This window comes from Sciurus carolinensis, chromosome 10, assembly GCF_902686445.1.
Source record: "Sciurus carolinensis chromosome 10, mSciCar1.2, whole genome shotgun sequence".
Lineage (NCBI taxonomy): Eukaryota > Metazoa > Chordata > Mammalia > Rodentia > Sciuridae > Sciurus > Sciurus carolinensis.
The window spans coordinates 112774882-112792620 of record NC_062222.1 but is presented as its reverse complement, the minus strand read 5'-3'; positions in this window follow the sequence as shown (position 1 = coordinate 112792620).

Below are 17739 nucleotides of genomic sequence, written 5' to 3'. Positions count from 1 at the left end.
AGGGGTGACATATTCTTTGTAGGAAGGAAGGAATGTCTTGGAACCTTATTCTCTTACCTCACTACCACACATAAACAAAACCATTGTTAAAATTTAACCAGCCTGTTGGAGAGAAAGGCAGATTTATAACTATTTTCTCCAGAGGCTTTCAGAGACTCATTGCACGGTTGCAAAATTATTTTTAATTTTGTTAATGGTAAAGACCCATTGTTTTTCAGATTGTAGGTAATATTTTCTAGAATTTTTGTTGTATTCCCTTCATCCCCTTAAACAATCCGTTCAGACTGAAATGAGTAATATATTATCAGAAAAACACAGCAGAGAAAACACCATGCTTTGGAGCAAAACATCCGGTAATTCCTTTTAGGATGAGCCTTTGCAATCATCCTCCAGAGGATCTTTGTCAAGCACTGGATGGAATTCCGGACGCCCCCGCACTTCATGATCATATTGATTAAAAAGCTTCTGTTACAACAAAAGATGGGTAATTCTATCCAGCGGAAAGCAACCCTTTACCTGCAAATGCCATAATTTCATTCTTCTTTAAAGCTGAGTGTGATATATATATATCACATTTTCTTCATCCAATCATCTGTTAAAGGACACCTAGTTTGGTTCCATAATTTACTATTGTGAGTTGAGCTGCTGTAAACATCAATGTGCCTGCATCACTGTAGTATGCTGATTTTAAGTTCTTTGGGTATAAACCAAGGACAGCTGGGTCAAATGGTGGTTCTATTCCAAGTTTTTTGAGGAACCTCTGTACTGCTTTCCATAATGGTTGTACCAATTTGCATCCCCAACAGCAATGTCTGAATGTACCTTTTTCCCCACATCCTTGCCAACATTTATTGTTGCTTGTATTGTTGATAATTACCATTCTGATTGAAGTGAGACGAAATCTTACAGTAGTTTCGTCTCCTTGCTAGAGTAATCAGTGGTTTCTAAATTAGCTAGATGTAGGAAGTGTCAATTATTTGACTTTGAAATAGAAGAGATTTAAAAGTCTTTTTACAACTAGTTGACATGACCTCCTGTAGGTCTATGAGAAACCTTCAAATCTTTGTTTAGTTAAATATGAATCCTATAATAATCATTCTCACAAGTTTTTCTCAAATTTTAGAAGTATAGTCAATGTCAACTACTTTTCTATTTATTGAATTTTAGAAAATATGTGAAAATCATTCCAGGAAACACTTCAAAGACTGTTTAAAGTATCTTAAGAAAATATGGTTCCTACAATGGGTGAAGATATTTAAGGGAAAAGTAACAACAAACTCTTCAAAAATCTCACATAAAATGTACTTTTTCTTCTCTTGATTTTGCTTTGTTCTCTTTTAGCTTTATTGTCTATGTTTCAAAATTTCTTTTGATTGAATTTTATTCAGCCAATTTTACTTTACTTTTTCATGTGGATTGGATACTCTGGCACTTCTTGTTTAACTTAAAAGATTAGAATCAAAAGTAATTTTCATCCTACATTCCAGATCAAGGAATGAAGAAGCAAAACTGCAACCCATAGGAGTAACAACCCACTTGGTGGTAAGTTCATTGTAATTCCTGAGTTGTATAAGATAGAGAAGCTTTAACTTTTGTGTTGACACATTGATTTGTAGGTGATTTCTCAAAGAAGCAAATGCAACTAAAGCAGGGTAACTAAACCACCACCAGATATTCCAGCTTTGAATTTGTAAGAAAAACAGTATATAGATTCTGGAAGCTAGAAAATGCACTTTTACTTAGGTTTTCAATGATAATTCTCAAAAAGAATGCCTAGAATAGTTTCCCAAAGTTTTCCTGTAATGCTATCACTAACTGTCATTTCTCAGTTGTTTGATGTTAATATGCTTTAAATTAATTTGAAACTAGTGAAGTTTCCAGTATCCTTAGGGTCCTGATACCTTGGATATCTCTCTTGAACCCAGCAGCTCCAATTCAATTGAAATTATTTGACACCATTTATGAAAAGCCTTTGAAGTGCTGCTGCCTCAACTCACACGGAATCCAGTCTAAAGTTAAGAAAAGAAAAACACAACGCTTTTTTCTACACCTCTTTTATCGTAGGACTTTGTCATTTTCCTTTTCATTTAAAACTTCTGAATTGTAATTGTATTTGAGAGATGAAATCATCTCTGTCACATATTCATAGAATGACACATTCACCTGGTGGAAACTGATACAGTGTGAGATAGGCAGTGTGATCCTCTTTGAAATTCAAGGTCACTCCATGTCACAATTAAAATTTAAACATATCCAGGAATTCCTATGTGACACTGAATAATTTTGAATTATTTTTTCCTTTACATATATCAATAGTATATACTTGGTTAGAATCAAATAACAACAATGTATTAAAGCATATATTTCTTTTGCCTTGGATAAAACAGACACAAAACATAGTAGTTTCCCTTCTCCAAAAATTTGCTGTTCCCTCTTTTAATTCCTCCCAATCCTCGAATCTGGATATAACCAATAGGGTACACAAATATTAAGATTGTGAAAGGAAATATGCAAACATGTGTTAAATGTATTTATTATACTACTTCAGCTGCTATGATCAGTATTTAAAGCTATGTGACTAACTAATAACTAATAAGGTGAGATGATCTGCTACTTTATTTCTGCAAAGATTCACATAACTAAGCACCATATTTTTCAATAACTGTGATATGTGATTGTGTCAACAAAAATATATATTTTAATAGTGCTTTACTTTAAATAAAAGTCTTCTCAAAAATGGTGTGGTTCCAAAGACCAAATATCTGTACCATATGTATCACTAAAATCAAATAACCATAACAAAATATTTATCCAGCCAATGGCCCACTTTTTCTGTTTGTACAGAGGTCAGATTAACAAAATTCTTCAGTGCAAAAGTTTGTGTACAACCTCTGAAAGATTTCTATATCCGTCTAATTATCTTGTTTTTCCTATCACAAACTCAGACATGTTATAACTGCAAACTCTAAAGTAGTAATAGTATTGCATATTTTGGTATCACACTCTATAATTTCTTTCAATCCAGTGAGTCTCATTGAGTCTTTTGAGTGTTTTTGTTTGTTTGTCTTCAATACTGGAGATCAAACTCAGATCTTCACACATTCTAAGTAAGCACTCTATCACTCAGCTATACCTCAAGTCCTTTTTAAAAATATTTATTTTAAAACAGAGTCTCACTAGATTGTCCAGACTGGCCTTCAATTTACAATCCTCCTGCTTCTGTCTCTCAAATATCTGGGATTACAGATGTGCACCACAGTCTCCAACTTTTGAGTCTTTCCCTGGACTTGACCCTTGAAAACCCAAAGAGAGAGAATAGATACAATCTGAGACAGAAGTCAAGTTAAAATCCAGAGGTCTAGAGTTAGAAAAGTGCATAAGAAAGTTCTATTTCAAAGCAAAAGGAACTAAAAGAAATAGAACATTTGGAGATGAAGTGGTTGGCTTTAAAGTAGGGATAAGAGAAGAACGAATATTTGTTATCATTCAAAATTTGCTGATGCTCAGATTCAGGTTGTGATTGTTTTGATGGTTAAATCTACTCAAGTTTCATGTTATAGGTTCTCCCTCGCTTTACAGGACATACTGTGCTTTTTTAAAACAGTGTTATGTTTTATAGTAACTGTAAAAATATCAGATTCAAATCCAAGTAGGAAGACTTTTTTTTGTTTTTTTTTAATTTTTTTCCAGAGACTTCATTTGATCCTCCCCTACCTACAGCCCAGCTTGCAATTATAATTAAGTAGGCTGTGGTCCTATCAGGTAGTACTAAAGACAAATCATATTAGTCTTTAAAACTCAGATTGTTCCTCTACACAAAATCTTTCAACAATTTACCTTGTTAGTAGAATGTTTTCCAAATTCTTATGAAATCTTAGCATAATACCCCTACATAATCTTGCTGCTACCTGTGTCCAGAACCTCATTTTCCATCGCTGACTTCATTAACATACTCTAGCCACACTAGCTTGCTTTCTCTTTCTCAAAGATGCCAAGTTCATTACTGGCTCAGATTTTGGCATATGCTGCTTCCTCTGTGTGGAATTAATGACCTTGGAACTGACCATGTCTGACTTTGTATAATCCTTCAGATCTCAGCTCAAATTAACAATTTTCAGAGAGGATTTTCCTGAACTTTGTATCTGGCCTCTTTCTGATAATTCTCTCTACTCCAGTCCCCCCATTTATATCTTTAGTAGCACTTATTATACTCAGAAATTATTGCAGTTTTTGACTATTGATTATCATTTTTATATTAAATATAATTAAATATAATTATGTTTTCCTGGTTCCTATATCAGCTCCTAGAGTAATTTGTATATTTATGTATATGAATACTCACCCACAAAATAAATATAAATTTAATTAGTGAATTAAATTTCAGGAGCTTAACTCTTCTTAGATAAAACTGCAGACCCTATGGAGAATTTAACATCTGCCAAAATTTCCATTGTTCTGGAACCCACCCAAAGAAAACATACTAACCAAAAGAAAATTGTGTGCTTGTATTTGAAATGCAGCTTCAAAGAGAAAATGTCTATCCAGGTACTTTTCAGGTTGCAGATGTTCAAGTTGCTTACTAGACTTCTATTCCACACATTTCTAGGGGTCTAAGGTAAATACTCCATGGTTCCCAGATGAATTACCTGGCTCATGATCCTCCCAAAGGCCACTGCTCACTCCTCTGAGGTTCATCCTCTCCTTTCTAGAAGGAATTTTCTCTTCAATTGCCTTTATTTTCCTTCTTTGTTCAACCCAAGTGTGAATCACAGAACTATTTATCGCCCATAATGACAGCAGAGATGAGGTTTCACATCTAGTGGTACTTTAATTAAATTTAGGAAAGACCCAAGGGAAATAGGGATGAACACACACACAAATGAATTAACAAAGGCCATGAGATGGATATTTTATTGCCAAAAAGGGCCCGCAGACTCAGAGATCACTACTGGTCTTTGTCAACCTAGAAACACACTTCCACAATTTTTCCCAGGTTACTATGGGACAACATCGAGCTAACCTCCTTGGAAAAGCATCTTTGAATATGTCTTGAAATTTTTCTGGATCACCTATTTTTCTTAATAGTTTTACTGATGCATAACTATAAACACATACTTAAAGTGTATGATTTGATGAGTCTTGACATAGGCATACATCCTTGAAATCAGTGGAGGTTTTTCATTGATCTTCACTGTCCTGTCCTCAGTGACTTCCTCTGACCACCCTACCTGGGGTATAAAGTAGCAGCCCCTTTCAAGTACTGTCTATCAGTTGCCACTCTTTCAATTCATACCTGTGATCACTGCCTTAAAGTTATTTTCATTATCTTCTACTAGAATGCAACTCCAAAGACAGGAATTATATTTCAGAGATTGCCTCTAACATATTAGGGAATTGATAAATGTCTTGTTAAATCTGAATCTCCTCTTTTAAGACCCGAAATCACAAGTTTCCAACAAAGGATTCAGGTGGCACTTAGCCCTTATATCTCATTCACGGCTTTTGAGAGTGATGTATAATTTTTCTGCTAGTACATAAACACCATGAAAGAAGAAATAATGTTCTGTATTTTTATTTATGTATCTTCAGCTACAATTACTTTACCTTTGTGTTTAATTGAATTAAGCATTTAATCAGTTCACTGATTCCTCTAGGTTATAGCCATTTGTGAATAGCAATTTGAACTTGTTCCACTATTTTCAACAAGACAATTTTCTACAAAAAATTTAAAAACTAATATTATTAAAATGTCGAAATTATCCAGCTATATGAGGAACATCACATTGTATTTTGGTTGTATTTCAGTCAGTATTAGTTAAATACTAGTCTTCTTTCTCTCTAAATTTGGTTAAATAAAGATTTGTTCTTTTGAGTCTTCTGTTGTTTGAACTATGCTTGAAAATGAACACAATTATCTGCTTTAAAAAGAAGAAACTCATCAAAATTGATGGAGTCTTTATTACTTCTTAGGAAAGGGGTATTTTATATTTTGCAGCTTTGTAATTATAACAATCTTTGGTTTTTGATATTTACAACATTACTTTAAGCTGTTTATATATTTAATTCTTTATTATGGTCACAATAATTCTAGAGATTGAACTATTATTATTATCATTCTGAAGACATGGAAATAGAGGATAAAAACTAGAAATAACTCCTTCAGCATCACAGAAAATTAGTGAAACTGGGTTTTGAAAACTGTTAAATGGGAGGGGGATCTGTACCTGCTACCTGACTGTATAATATAGAAAAGGTGAGCTACTGTTGTGTCCGTGATTGTGTTACCTAAGATTGTAGTGCTGGTTTCCCTATGAGTCTCTCTCCCCTGCTAGTTTTGATTAAGCAAGCATACTAGGAACTGAGAAAAGTCAATAACCAGATGGAACCTAAGGACATTCTCTAGACAATAGCTAGTGAAAATCTGAGATTCTCAGTGCTAAAACCATGGGAACTGAAATCTGCCAATTACCACCAGAAACAGATCCTTCCACATTCACACCTTAAGATGAGACCACAGATACATTCAGCACCTTGACTGTGGCATCTTGAGAGATCCAGAAGCAGAGAACTCAAGTAATCTATTCCCACACTCATGGGTCACAGATACTGTGAAATAACAAGTGGAGATTTTTCAAATCACTAATTTGTGATGAATGTTTTCTGAAATATACAGATCACTAAATTACAACTGGGAAAGAATGTATAAGAGTAAAAATTCTGGTGCCATATGTAGAGCCAGATTGCAGACTCCCTAAATGTGTAAATATCAATAAGACATTCCAGTTGATATATCATGTTGTCTCAGTACCAGGATCATATCCAGAAAACCACATTAAATGTATTCTCTATCACTTCATAGATTCCTTTTTATTATGACAGTATCTCAGGCTTTCTTTGTTTGATTCACCTTAATAGTTTTGAGTATTACTTGTTAAGCATTCTTTGGAATGACCTTCTGTTGGAATTTACCTGACATTTTCTCATGGTTAGACAGGAAGGCAGATATAGAGGTAAATTACCAGTTTCTTCACATCATATCAAAGATGTACACTGTCTCACCTGAGTTGTCAAAATTAATTTTGACCTGGAACAACTGGCTGAGTTAATATTTTTCAGGCTTCCTTAATATAAAATGATTCTTTGTTTTTCATATTTTACTCTTTGAAACATATTGTGTAGGCTATACTTGCAGGGTGTGTTTTGTTACTCATCCTAAAGAATGTTTTATGGTGTGGATATGGGGTGTCCCCCAAAAGCTCCTGTGTTAATTCAGGATTATTCAGAGGTGAAATGAGTGAATTAGGAAGTTGTAAGCTAATAACTCCATCCTTGTTTCGATGGACAAACTGTGTGCTAACTCTAGACTAGTGGAGCATGACTGAAGGAGGTGGGTCACTGGGGACATGCCACCAAAGGGTTCATGTTCCCTGAAGCTACTTCCTCTCTCTCTCTCTCTCTCTCTCTCTCTCTCTCTCTTTCTCTCTCTTTCTCTCTCTCTGTTTTCTGGCTACTATGAGCAGAGGAACTTTCCTCCACCACACCTGTCCTCCATGATGTTCTGCCTCATCTTGGTCTCAGAGCAATGACTTGCAAGACCATGGACTAAATCTCCAAAATCATGTACCAAAATAATCTTTCCCCCCTGTAAGTTGTTCTTGTCAGGTATTTTGGTCACAATAATGTAAAACTGTCTTAACATGGAATGAAATACTTAATATAAATTATTTGAGGTTCTTCTGCATAGAGACTACTGTCTTTTCATTTATTTATATCATTCAATCATTTATGCCAGTGTGTATTAGATATATAATTTCTGATTTAAATTGTTGTCCAATATTTCCTGATTGTTTAAATGCTCCAGTTTTGGCTACTTGGAGCTCTTTCAGATGGTTCCTGAGTCACTTTGACATAACCCTTTCATTTTTTAAGTTGTTTATCTAATCTTACTTTCTTTCATGACAAGATATTCCAGGCCTATTTCCTCTGTTTTCTGAACCATTTATAGAGATATTGGCTTTTCTCAAAGAAGTTCTCCTTCTTTTATTGGAGTATATTATTAGAAATAATTATTCTGGGTGTCAGCTATGTTTATTGCTACGGAGGTGACATTTCTTCTAGGTATTGTCAGCTAACAGAACATGGGAGACGTGTATATGTTAAGCTATGCATGTACATATATCTAAATATTTCTATACCAATCTGTAACTATATTAAGCTAAGTCTGAGTTTATACTGATGTCTCCAACCTTCCATTATCACATGTACTATTCTAGTCTCTTCCTTGACCATCTGTAATTTCTAGTCACACAGTGATAAGCCTGCATCTCACCATCCACTTACATAATTGTTCAATTCCAGTATGTATGTATGGCACTATTTTAATTGTTAATTCATATTCACATGAGAAACCACTTTATCAACTGAACTGCACTGCTTATGAACCATTTTTATTTGTTTGCTTGGCTATCTCTTAAGATTCCCTTACCAGGTGTGTGTTTTACAAATATTTTCTCTCACTTATTTCCAAATTACACAGGTTCATAACTCCCTCCCCCAATTTTCTTCTGATGGGTATTTTTCATACAATTATAATGTAGTTCCATTCTTTTGCCATAGTCTTTATTTCACATTACAATTCATCCGTCCCCTGAATGATTTTTTTTAAAGACTTAGCACTTGTATTTGTCAGGATCCTCTAGAGGAACAGAACCAAGAGGCTGTGTACATGTATGATTATAAGAGGGGAGTTATTAGGCAACTTTCTTGATCAGAAGCTGGATATTCCTACAATGATCATCTGCATGCTATACAGTTAGAGGAACCAGTAGCTGCTCAATCCGAGAAGTCTCTAAACAAAGAGGGGACTCAATGATGTAGCTCCAGTCTAAGACTGAAGGCCTGGATACTCCCCGGAGAATGTCTGGTGAGAGTCCATATGGGAAGAGTGAAGAAGCTGGAGTCTGATGTCCTTGAGCGATGCCAGCAGCAGCAGGAACATTGCTCATGAAGAGTCATGCTTGCCTCATCTGGCATCCTCCTACCACCCATTGTCACATCTGGGCCACCAGGCTATCAGACAGTGCCACCCACGATGAGAGCATGTCTGAGCCCTCTGTTTGCATCACAATGTCACTCATCTCTGGAAATTCTTTTATTAACACACCCAGAAATTTCTAAATCCTAGGCAACTCTAAATCAAGTTTATAATCCAGATTAATCATCACAGCAAAAAATTCGCTATTTTCTCTACCAAGTTCCATGGTTTTGACAAATGCCTAATGCCATGTGTCCACTAATATAAGATACCTTAAAAAATGTAGTACCCCCCAAATTCTCTGTTCCACCAACTCAATCCTCTCCTCCTCCAAGATGCCCTGGCACTTAGTAATTTTTTTCATTTTATCCATATTTGTATTTGTTTCAGAGTGTACTATTAATGGCATTAGATGGCAATTAAGATGGAGTTCCTTCATTTCGCAACATAAATCTAAGATTACTTTGTATCATTCCATATATAACACAAAATTAAATTCTCTTTTAGGTAAGTACCACCATTTGTTTATTCATTCAGTGACAGTTTTTCTGTTTGCCTCAAATTTTTCCAGTTATGGATGAGGCTGCTATAAAGCTTTGCATGCAAGTTTTGTGTGGGCATAAATTTTTAAATCAGTTAAGTAAATATCTAGCTGTGTAATTGCTTGATTATGTGAGAAGACTATGTTAAGTTTTGTAAAAACCCTCACACTCTCTAAAGATGATGTACCATTTTGCATTCATACCAGTACCTTCTCATCTTATTTTGCTTTTGCTAATATCAGTTTTTTAAATATTAGCCATTCTAATAAATTTGTACTTGTTCCTTTTTGTTTTACTTTGCATTTTCTATGACAAATGAAATAGACTTTTTTTTATATATTTATTTGCTTTCTTCTTAACCTCCGTTTTGAAGTATCTATTTAGATCTTTTGCTCATTGTTTTTTTGAATTATGTGTCTTCTTACAGTTAAGAATTTAAAGCTCTTTAAATACCTTGGTTATAACTCCTTTAACATGTATGTGTTTTACAAACATTTTCTCCCTATTTGTGACTTGCATTCATTTTCTTTAGGTTGATGTCATGTCAATGAGTCTGAGTCTATCTAGATTAACTTTTAAAACACATCTGTATACATTTCCCAACTACTCTATAATGAAATGACTATAATTTCTGCATTGAGCTATCTTTAGTACTTGTCAAAGATCAGTGGACTTTATTTATCCCTGTCTTTTTAGACCATATAAACTATTCTATTCATATATGCCTCTATTTCATTTGACCAGTATCACAGTGTTTTTTTAGCTTTATTACAGGTCTTCACCTTAAATAATGTAAATTATGTAATTTTGTTGTAACTTAGTATTGCTTAAAGTTGTTTTCATTTTCTGATGAACTTGAGGGTCAGTTTGATGACATGCAAAATATCTTGCTGAGATTTGATTGGGATTACATTCTGTATTTAGATAAAGTTGGAAAGAAATTATCATTTTATATTATGACTCTTCAAATGCATGAAGAAGTGCTATCTCTCCATTTGGATTGTCTTTGACTTATTTCAATAGATGTTTATATGTTTCACCTATAAGTAATATACATACTTCATTGGATATACATATGAATTTTGGATTCTTGGGTGCTATTACAGATAACATTACTTTTAATCTTAAATTATAATTCTTTTTCACTAGCACAGAGAATAAGAATTATTTTTTGCATTTAACCTTGTTATGTAATATTACCTACTAGTTTTGATATTTTTAATATAGGCCATCATGTCAGCTGAGAATAATGGTAACATTTCTTCTTTTTCAAGCAATAAATCTTTTTTCCCTTTTCTCATTGAATTAAACTAGCTAGAACTTCCAGTATTTTTATGTGTGATAGAACAATAAAAGAGGATATCTTTTCTTCTTCTTGATCTTTGGATATATTAACTTATTTGATTTTTCCCTTCTCCATTAAACTCATTGTTTCATTTAAGGTGTCTTATGAGTGATTAATCTAAAATTTAGTTGTTAAGTTATATTATATCAAATGAATTTTTAATTAAACATGAAGAAAGATAGATTTTTTCAGAGATGGATATAATGATAGATAGGTCACTGATTTTTTTCTCTTATGAGAGATAGGAAACTATACTTCATTTACAAGATATAAATATGCCATAGTTTCAATTATTTTTGTTTGAAACTGACTATGTATAAAAGATTGAAGAAAAAGTAAGTGTCCCCCCCAAAGACAATTCAGGAATGTTCAGAGGTAAAATGAATAAATTGTGGGAATTTCAACTTAATCAGTAAATTAATCCTCTGATTTAGATTAACTGGGTGGTGATTTATAGGTAGGTAGGGTGTGGCTAGAAAGGTAGGTTACTGGAGATGTATCTTTGGGGATTATATTTTGTCCTTGGTGAGCAGAGCTTTCTCTGCTTCCTTATTGTCATGTGTTGAACTGCTTTCCTCCTCCATGTCCTTCTGCCATGATGTTATGTCTCAAATCTGACTGAGAGCTCTGGAGTCAGCCTAGCATAGACTGAACCTTTGAAACTTAAGCCAAAATTAACTATTCCTCCTTTACATTATTCTTGTGAGTTCTTTGGGTCACAGTGAGGAAGAGTTGATTAAAACAGCTGCTACAATGACAATTCGGTCCATTTCCAAGTTGTGTTAACTTCTAATTGTATTAAGCCTGTTAATGAAAGGTAAAACATAATTTTAACATATCATTCAAACCATTCTACTCTTAAGTATTTTCCTAAGTTAAAGCATTTGTCTTTGGAAATTTCATAAAAATTATAGTTCTTATCTTTATTGTAATAAAAAAGATCTGAAAACAAAATCCCACAGATGTTTATTAATATATAAATTAAAAACAACAAATTGTGATCTGTTGTTAAAATAGGATATTACTAGGATATGAAAAGAATAAACTATTATTTGGTATAATAAGGAGATAAAAAGATACTCAACATCATTATTTATTAAGGAATGAAAATCAGATTTACTGTGTCCATAATCCCAATACAAAAGAATAGTTAAGATTTCAATAACCAAGAAAAAGTCTGATTATAAAAATGTCAGCAGCAATGTGAAACAGTTGGAACATTCAAATATTTTCACCATCAAAGAAGATTACAAGAATTTTAAACAATTGATAATTCTTTTAAAAACTACAGTTAGTGTTCCTAGGGTTTTATAGAAGGAACATGAAAATGTATGCCTGTAAAAATATTTTGTACAAGAATGTTTATAATAGTCTTGTTCACAATAGCCAAAATATTGGAAACATCTAAATTTCACTGGAATGGAATGAAAAAACTATATTTTAATATGCTCGTAAAATGTTATACCATTGAAAATAAAATGAATAAACTATTATTAAAGGGAACTAGATAAATCTAAAAAGCATTACCTTTTTAAAGTAAAGTTTCATCACTTAAATGAAGTCTAATGACAAGCAAAACTAGTTACCGGTAATAGGAATGAGAAAGTGGTAACCTATAGTTTTCTGAAGAGGAAATGAGGCAATTTTCACTTTTCAGTGTGATGAAATATTGCATATTTTAAGTTTTGTTAATACATTATCAATGTCCAGAATTCATTGATTTTAGCACATTTGAACCACATTTCATTATATGTAATATTTATCATAATATTTAAAATGATGTACATATTTATAGCTAAACATTACCATGTAGTCTGTATATACTACATTTTATTTTTAAAGGACTAGCATCATATCCTACTGAGTTTCTCAAAAAAATGTTTTACAATAGAGTCAAAAAATCTTCCTTTAAAACACATTGTCCATTTGCTTTAATTTTTTTATAAAATTTAATGTGCTTCATATTTTGACTATAACATTCTTAAACATTTTCATTCATTTCAAAACTTTTAATGCTCTTTTATGATTTTTCAATGTTTACTGTGAATTTAATGTTCGTGTTCCTTCACAATTCAGCCACTGAGGCCTTAACCCCCATAATGACTCTGCATGGAGATGAGGGCCCTATGGTATTAATTCATATTAAATGAAGTCATAAGGTCCTGATCCAAAACAAGAGACCCAGAGAGCTGGTGCCTCTCTTGGTCTGTTTTCATACTACACAACATAGCATCCTTTCTAAAAAATGCTTTTTCTTCCTACAGCTTTCCTTCCCAGGGCCCTCATTTTTCCTAATTTGTCTTCCAACATTTCTTGTACCACAGACCTGCTAGAGATAAATTCTCTCAGCTCTTAATCTGTTTTCCAATACCTTTATTCAACTATCATTTCTGAAGATATTTTTAGTGGATATAGAATTGTAGAATGACTCTTTTCAACCTTAAAAAAAATCATCCCATAGTCTCTGGCCTCCAATGAATCTAATGAGAGTTCACTCATATGTCTTCTTGACATTTCGTTTACATTGCATGTATTTTCCCATCTGCCTTATTTCCTTTGGTTTCAACAACTTTACTGTGAAATGCTGTGCTTGTACACAGAGAAGCACAAACGCACACAACCACACACACACATACACACAAACATACATTTAAGGTTCACCCTCCTCCTGTAATTTGTGAGAGATGAAGAAAACTATAAAAATCTCCTTGTATAATTCTACATCTAAGAGATATAATTTGTCAAAGAACATGAATACTTGTTATTATAAGTTAAATTTAGGTAAAAATTAAATATCATGCACAATTTGTTTCTGAGCATAAATAAAAGAGAAATCATAGAGCAATAAAATTCTCCCAACCATCTTGTGATTAATCTGCATCTGAAATAGAATATAGGTCATATGATCAAGAAGAAACAGTACAACTAACAATTCTCAATGCTTTTTTATAGAGAGAAAACTATACACATACATGTATTTGTTGGGATTTCACACCATGTTAATTACACAGTGGTTTTTCGTTGGATACAATACATGTGTTGTCTCTCCAGTGAGGAGAACCTCCCCAGACATAAACATACATTCATATACAGATACACACAAACTTACACATATAAATCCTACACACATTATTTGAATACTAATCTATTGTGCTTTAGAGAAAGTTTATTAATCAATAATTGATCTAAAATAAAATGGAATGCATTAAAATTAATCTTTGACCTTTCCTTTTACTTCTTTTATGTGCCACTAACTTTTCTCCTTAACTCTGTAAAATTAACAAAATGCCTAAAACCTATAGCAGTTACATAGAACATAAAAGCATCAAATAATTAAAGAGTTGTCATATATATGGTATACTAGTTTAAGGGCAATCTGTTTTATTGAGTTTGTCATCTGTTTCTTTTCTGAAAGAGTCAGAGGAAATTCATTATTCTTTTCAGGTTAAGGTAACTACAACTACAACAACAACAAAAGCTCAATTGAGAGGTAACTATACTAGCATTTGTTGATTACCATTGTGTATCTAGAAAATCGCATGCTTATATTACTTTTTGCCTTCATGAATTTGATTCTTTTTTAATTATTTTGACCTATTTTTTTAATTATTATTAAATAATAACATGCTTTAAATTATTACCTTTGGATGAATTTGTTTGCTGCTGCAATTTGTTGAAAAATGAATATTTTCATTCTTATGTTTATTCAGTTAATGATTGGCCTTAATATATTGATTGATTTGTTTTAATTTTATTGATAAATTCTTTGAAATCATGGGAAAATATGCAAGATGTAAATAGATACATTTGCAATTGTGTGATCTTAAGCACAGACATATAGTCCAGGTGATTCACTTCCTTTTTTCAAAGGGACCTCAGCTATAAAGCCAGGTGACAAATATTTAAATCTACCTTCCCTATGGCAGTGTGTAATGATTTTCATATTTCAAATACGTCTTAGCTTCAAATTCTCTAATGTTATTTGAAGACAATAAGGTTTACTTCCCAAAATTGTAAGGATTAAATTAGAGTTAATATGTAACTTTGATGCCAAACATCATTACATAAATGGAAGTTGCTCTGACTGTAGTTCAATCACTTGCCCTGAACGTGTTTTCTTTCTATCAATTTTTCTTATTCACCAGGAAGAAGTCATAAACTACTTCTCCATCTCCCAGCAGGAAGAGATGAAGGACTGACATCTCTCCTCCTAATATTTTTTCAGATTCTTTGATTATTACATTTAAGATTAGATATGCGCTGAGTGAACCTGAACACATACAATCACACATCCGCTCACAAAATAGTCCCATGAATTTCCACTTTAATTAACTTTAAAAAAACCACATTAAAAAAATCTTACTGAACCTGAGTAGACCTTAAGAGCAGAAGAGACTGGGTAGCACAGAACAATGTGCCTTTTCAACCCAACACTGAGGACCTAATCTGAACATGGTAAATCTGGTCAAGTGGCAAAGTTGAATTATTTACTTAATACTCACTTTTATGCTAAAATTACATTGTTTTTCTGGAAGAAGTTCTATTGAGAACCTATGGAATCCTTTTAAAGTGAATGTTGACAAATTCTAGGTTCTAAGTAAGTACTAGTTATATTTTATGCTGGAAGAAGAAAAATAATTGGTGGTGCTATGTCTGCTATGTCTGACAGTATTTCAAACTTCTTATTTTCTTGATTTGTGGAAAGACTAGTCCTCCTGATAAAGGACACATTAAATTATACTATGTATTTCTTTATTTATTCTTTTGTCTTGTTCCATCACCTAAAGTTGAAACCTGGAAAAAAAAGTCTTCTTTGTTACTGTGTAGATTCAATATTTATATACTTTTTGATGGTTTTACCCTCAAGTAAAACTTTCTATGTAAAATATCTTTGCCAAAATATATTTCCAGTATGAAAACTTTCTGATTGATATCATTAACTTAATTTCACATATGCACATTAAAACTAGTTTTAAATATGAAAAGATCATGACCTCAAATCTTTAGAAATAATTATTACCTGATGTACCTTACAGAAATAGAGCAAGCAATTATGAAATTCATCTGGAAGAATAAAAAAACTAGAATAGCTAAAGCAATCCTTAGCAGAAAGAGCGAAACAGGGGGTATCGCAATACCAGATCTTCAACTCTACTACAAAGCATAGTAACAAAACCCACATCGTATTGGTACCAAAATAGACAGGTAGATCAATGGTACAGAATAGAGGACATGGACACAAACCCAAATAAATACAATTTTCTCATATTAGACAAAGGGACCAAAAATATGCAATGGAGAAAAGATAGCCTCTTCAACAAATGGTGCTGGGAAAACTGGGAATCCATATGCAACAGAATGAAATTAAACCCCTATCTCTCACCCTGCACAAAACTCAACTCAAAATGGATCAAGGACCTTGGAATGAGACCAGAGACCCTTCATCTTATAAAGAAAAAGTAGGTCCAAATCTTCAACATGTCGACTGAGGATCAGACTTTCTTAACAGGACTCCCATAGCACAAGAAATAAAAGCAAGAATCAACAACTGGGATAGATTAAAACTAAAAAGCTTTCTCTCAGCAAAGGAAACTATCAGCAATGCAAAGAAAGAGCCTACAGAGTGGGAGAAAATCTTTGTCAATCATACTTCAGATAGAGCACTAATCTCCAGAATCTATAAAGAACTCAAAAACTCTACACCAAGAATACAAATAATCCAATCAACAAATGGGCTAAGGAAATGAACAGACACTTCACAGAAGAAGATGTACAAAGCAATCAACAGATATATGAAAAAATGTTCAACATCTCTAGTAATAAGAGAAATGCAAATCAAAACTACCCTAAGATTCCATCTCACCCCAATTAGAATGGCGATTATCAAGAACACAAGCAACAACAGGTGTTGGCAAGGATGTGTGGAAAAAGGTACACTCATACATTGCTGGTGGGGCTGCAAATTAGAGCAGCCACTCTGGAAAGCAGTATGGAGATTCCTCAGAAATCTTGGAATGGAACCACCATTTGATCCAGCTATCCCACTCCTTGGCCTATACCAAAGGACTTAAAATCAGCATACTACAGAGATACAGCCACATCAATGTTCATTGCTGCTCAATTCACCATAGCCAGATTGTGGAACCAACCTAGATGTCCTTCACTTGACGAATGGATAAAGCAACTGTGGTATATATATACAATGGGATATTAGCCATAACGAATGATAAAATTATGGCATTTGCAGACAAATGGATGAAAGTGGAGAATATGCTAAGTGAGATAAACCAATCTCAAAAAGCCAAAGGACGAATGATCTCTCTGATAAGCAGATGATGACACATAATCGGGGGGTGGCTGGGGTTAATGTTAGGGTAGGGTTAGGTTTAGGGTTAGGTTTAGGGAATGTGGCAAGAATGGAAGAAGGAAGGACTGTATAGAGGGAAAAGAGGAGTGGGGGGGTGGGGGGAAGGGAAAAAATAACAGAATGAATCAAACAATATTACCCTATGTAAATTTATGATTACACAAATGGTATGCCTTTACTCCATGCACAGAGAAACAACATGTATCCCATTTGTTTACAATTAAAAAAATAAATAAATAATTATTACAATAAATCTAAAGTATAATAGATATGTGTTTGTACTTTGTCATGTATTGCTTCTATATAGTTTCCTTAATTCTGAACTTATTTCAAATGGTAAAAGTCCAAATACACTTCCATTCTGCAAGAACATTTTGATGCTTTTATTGAATATCTGTTTTTTTCTTACTTATATTTTTGATGCTTCATCTGTTTAACTACCATAAGGGTT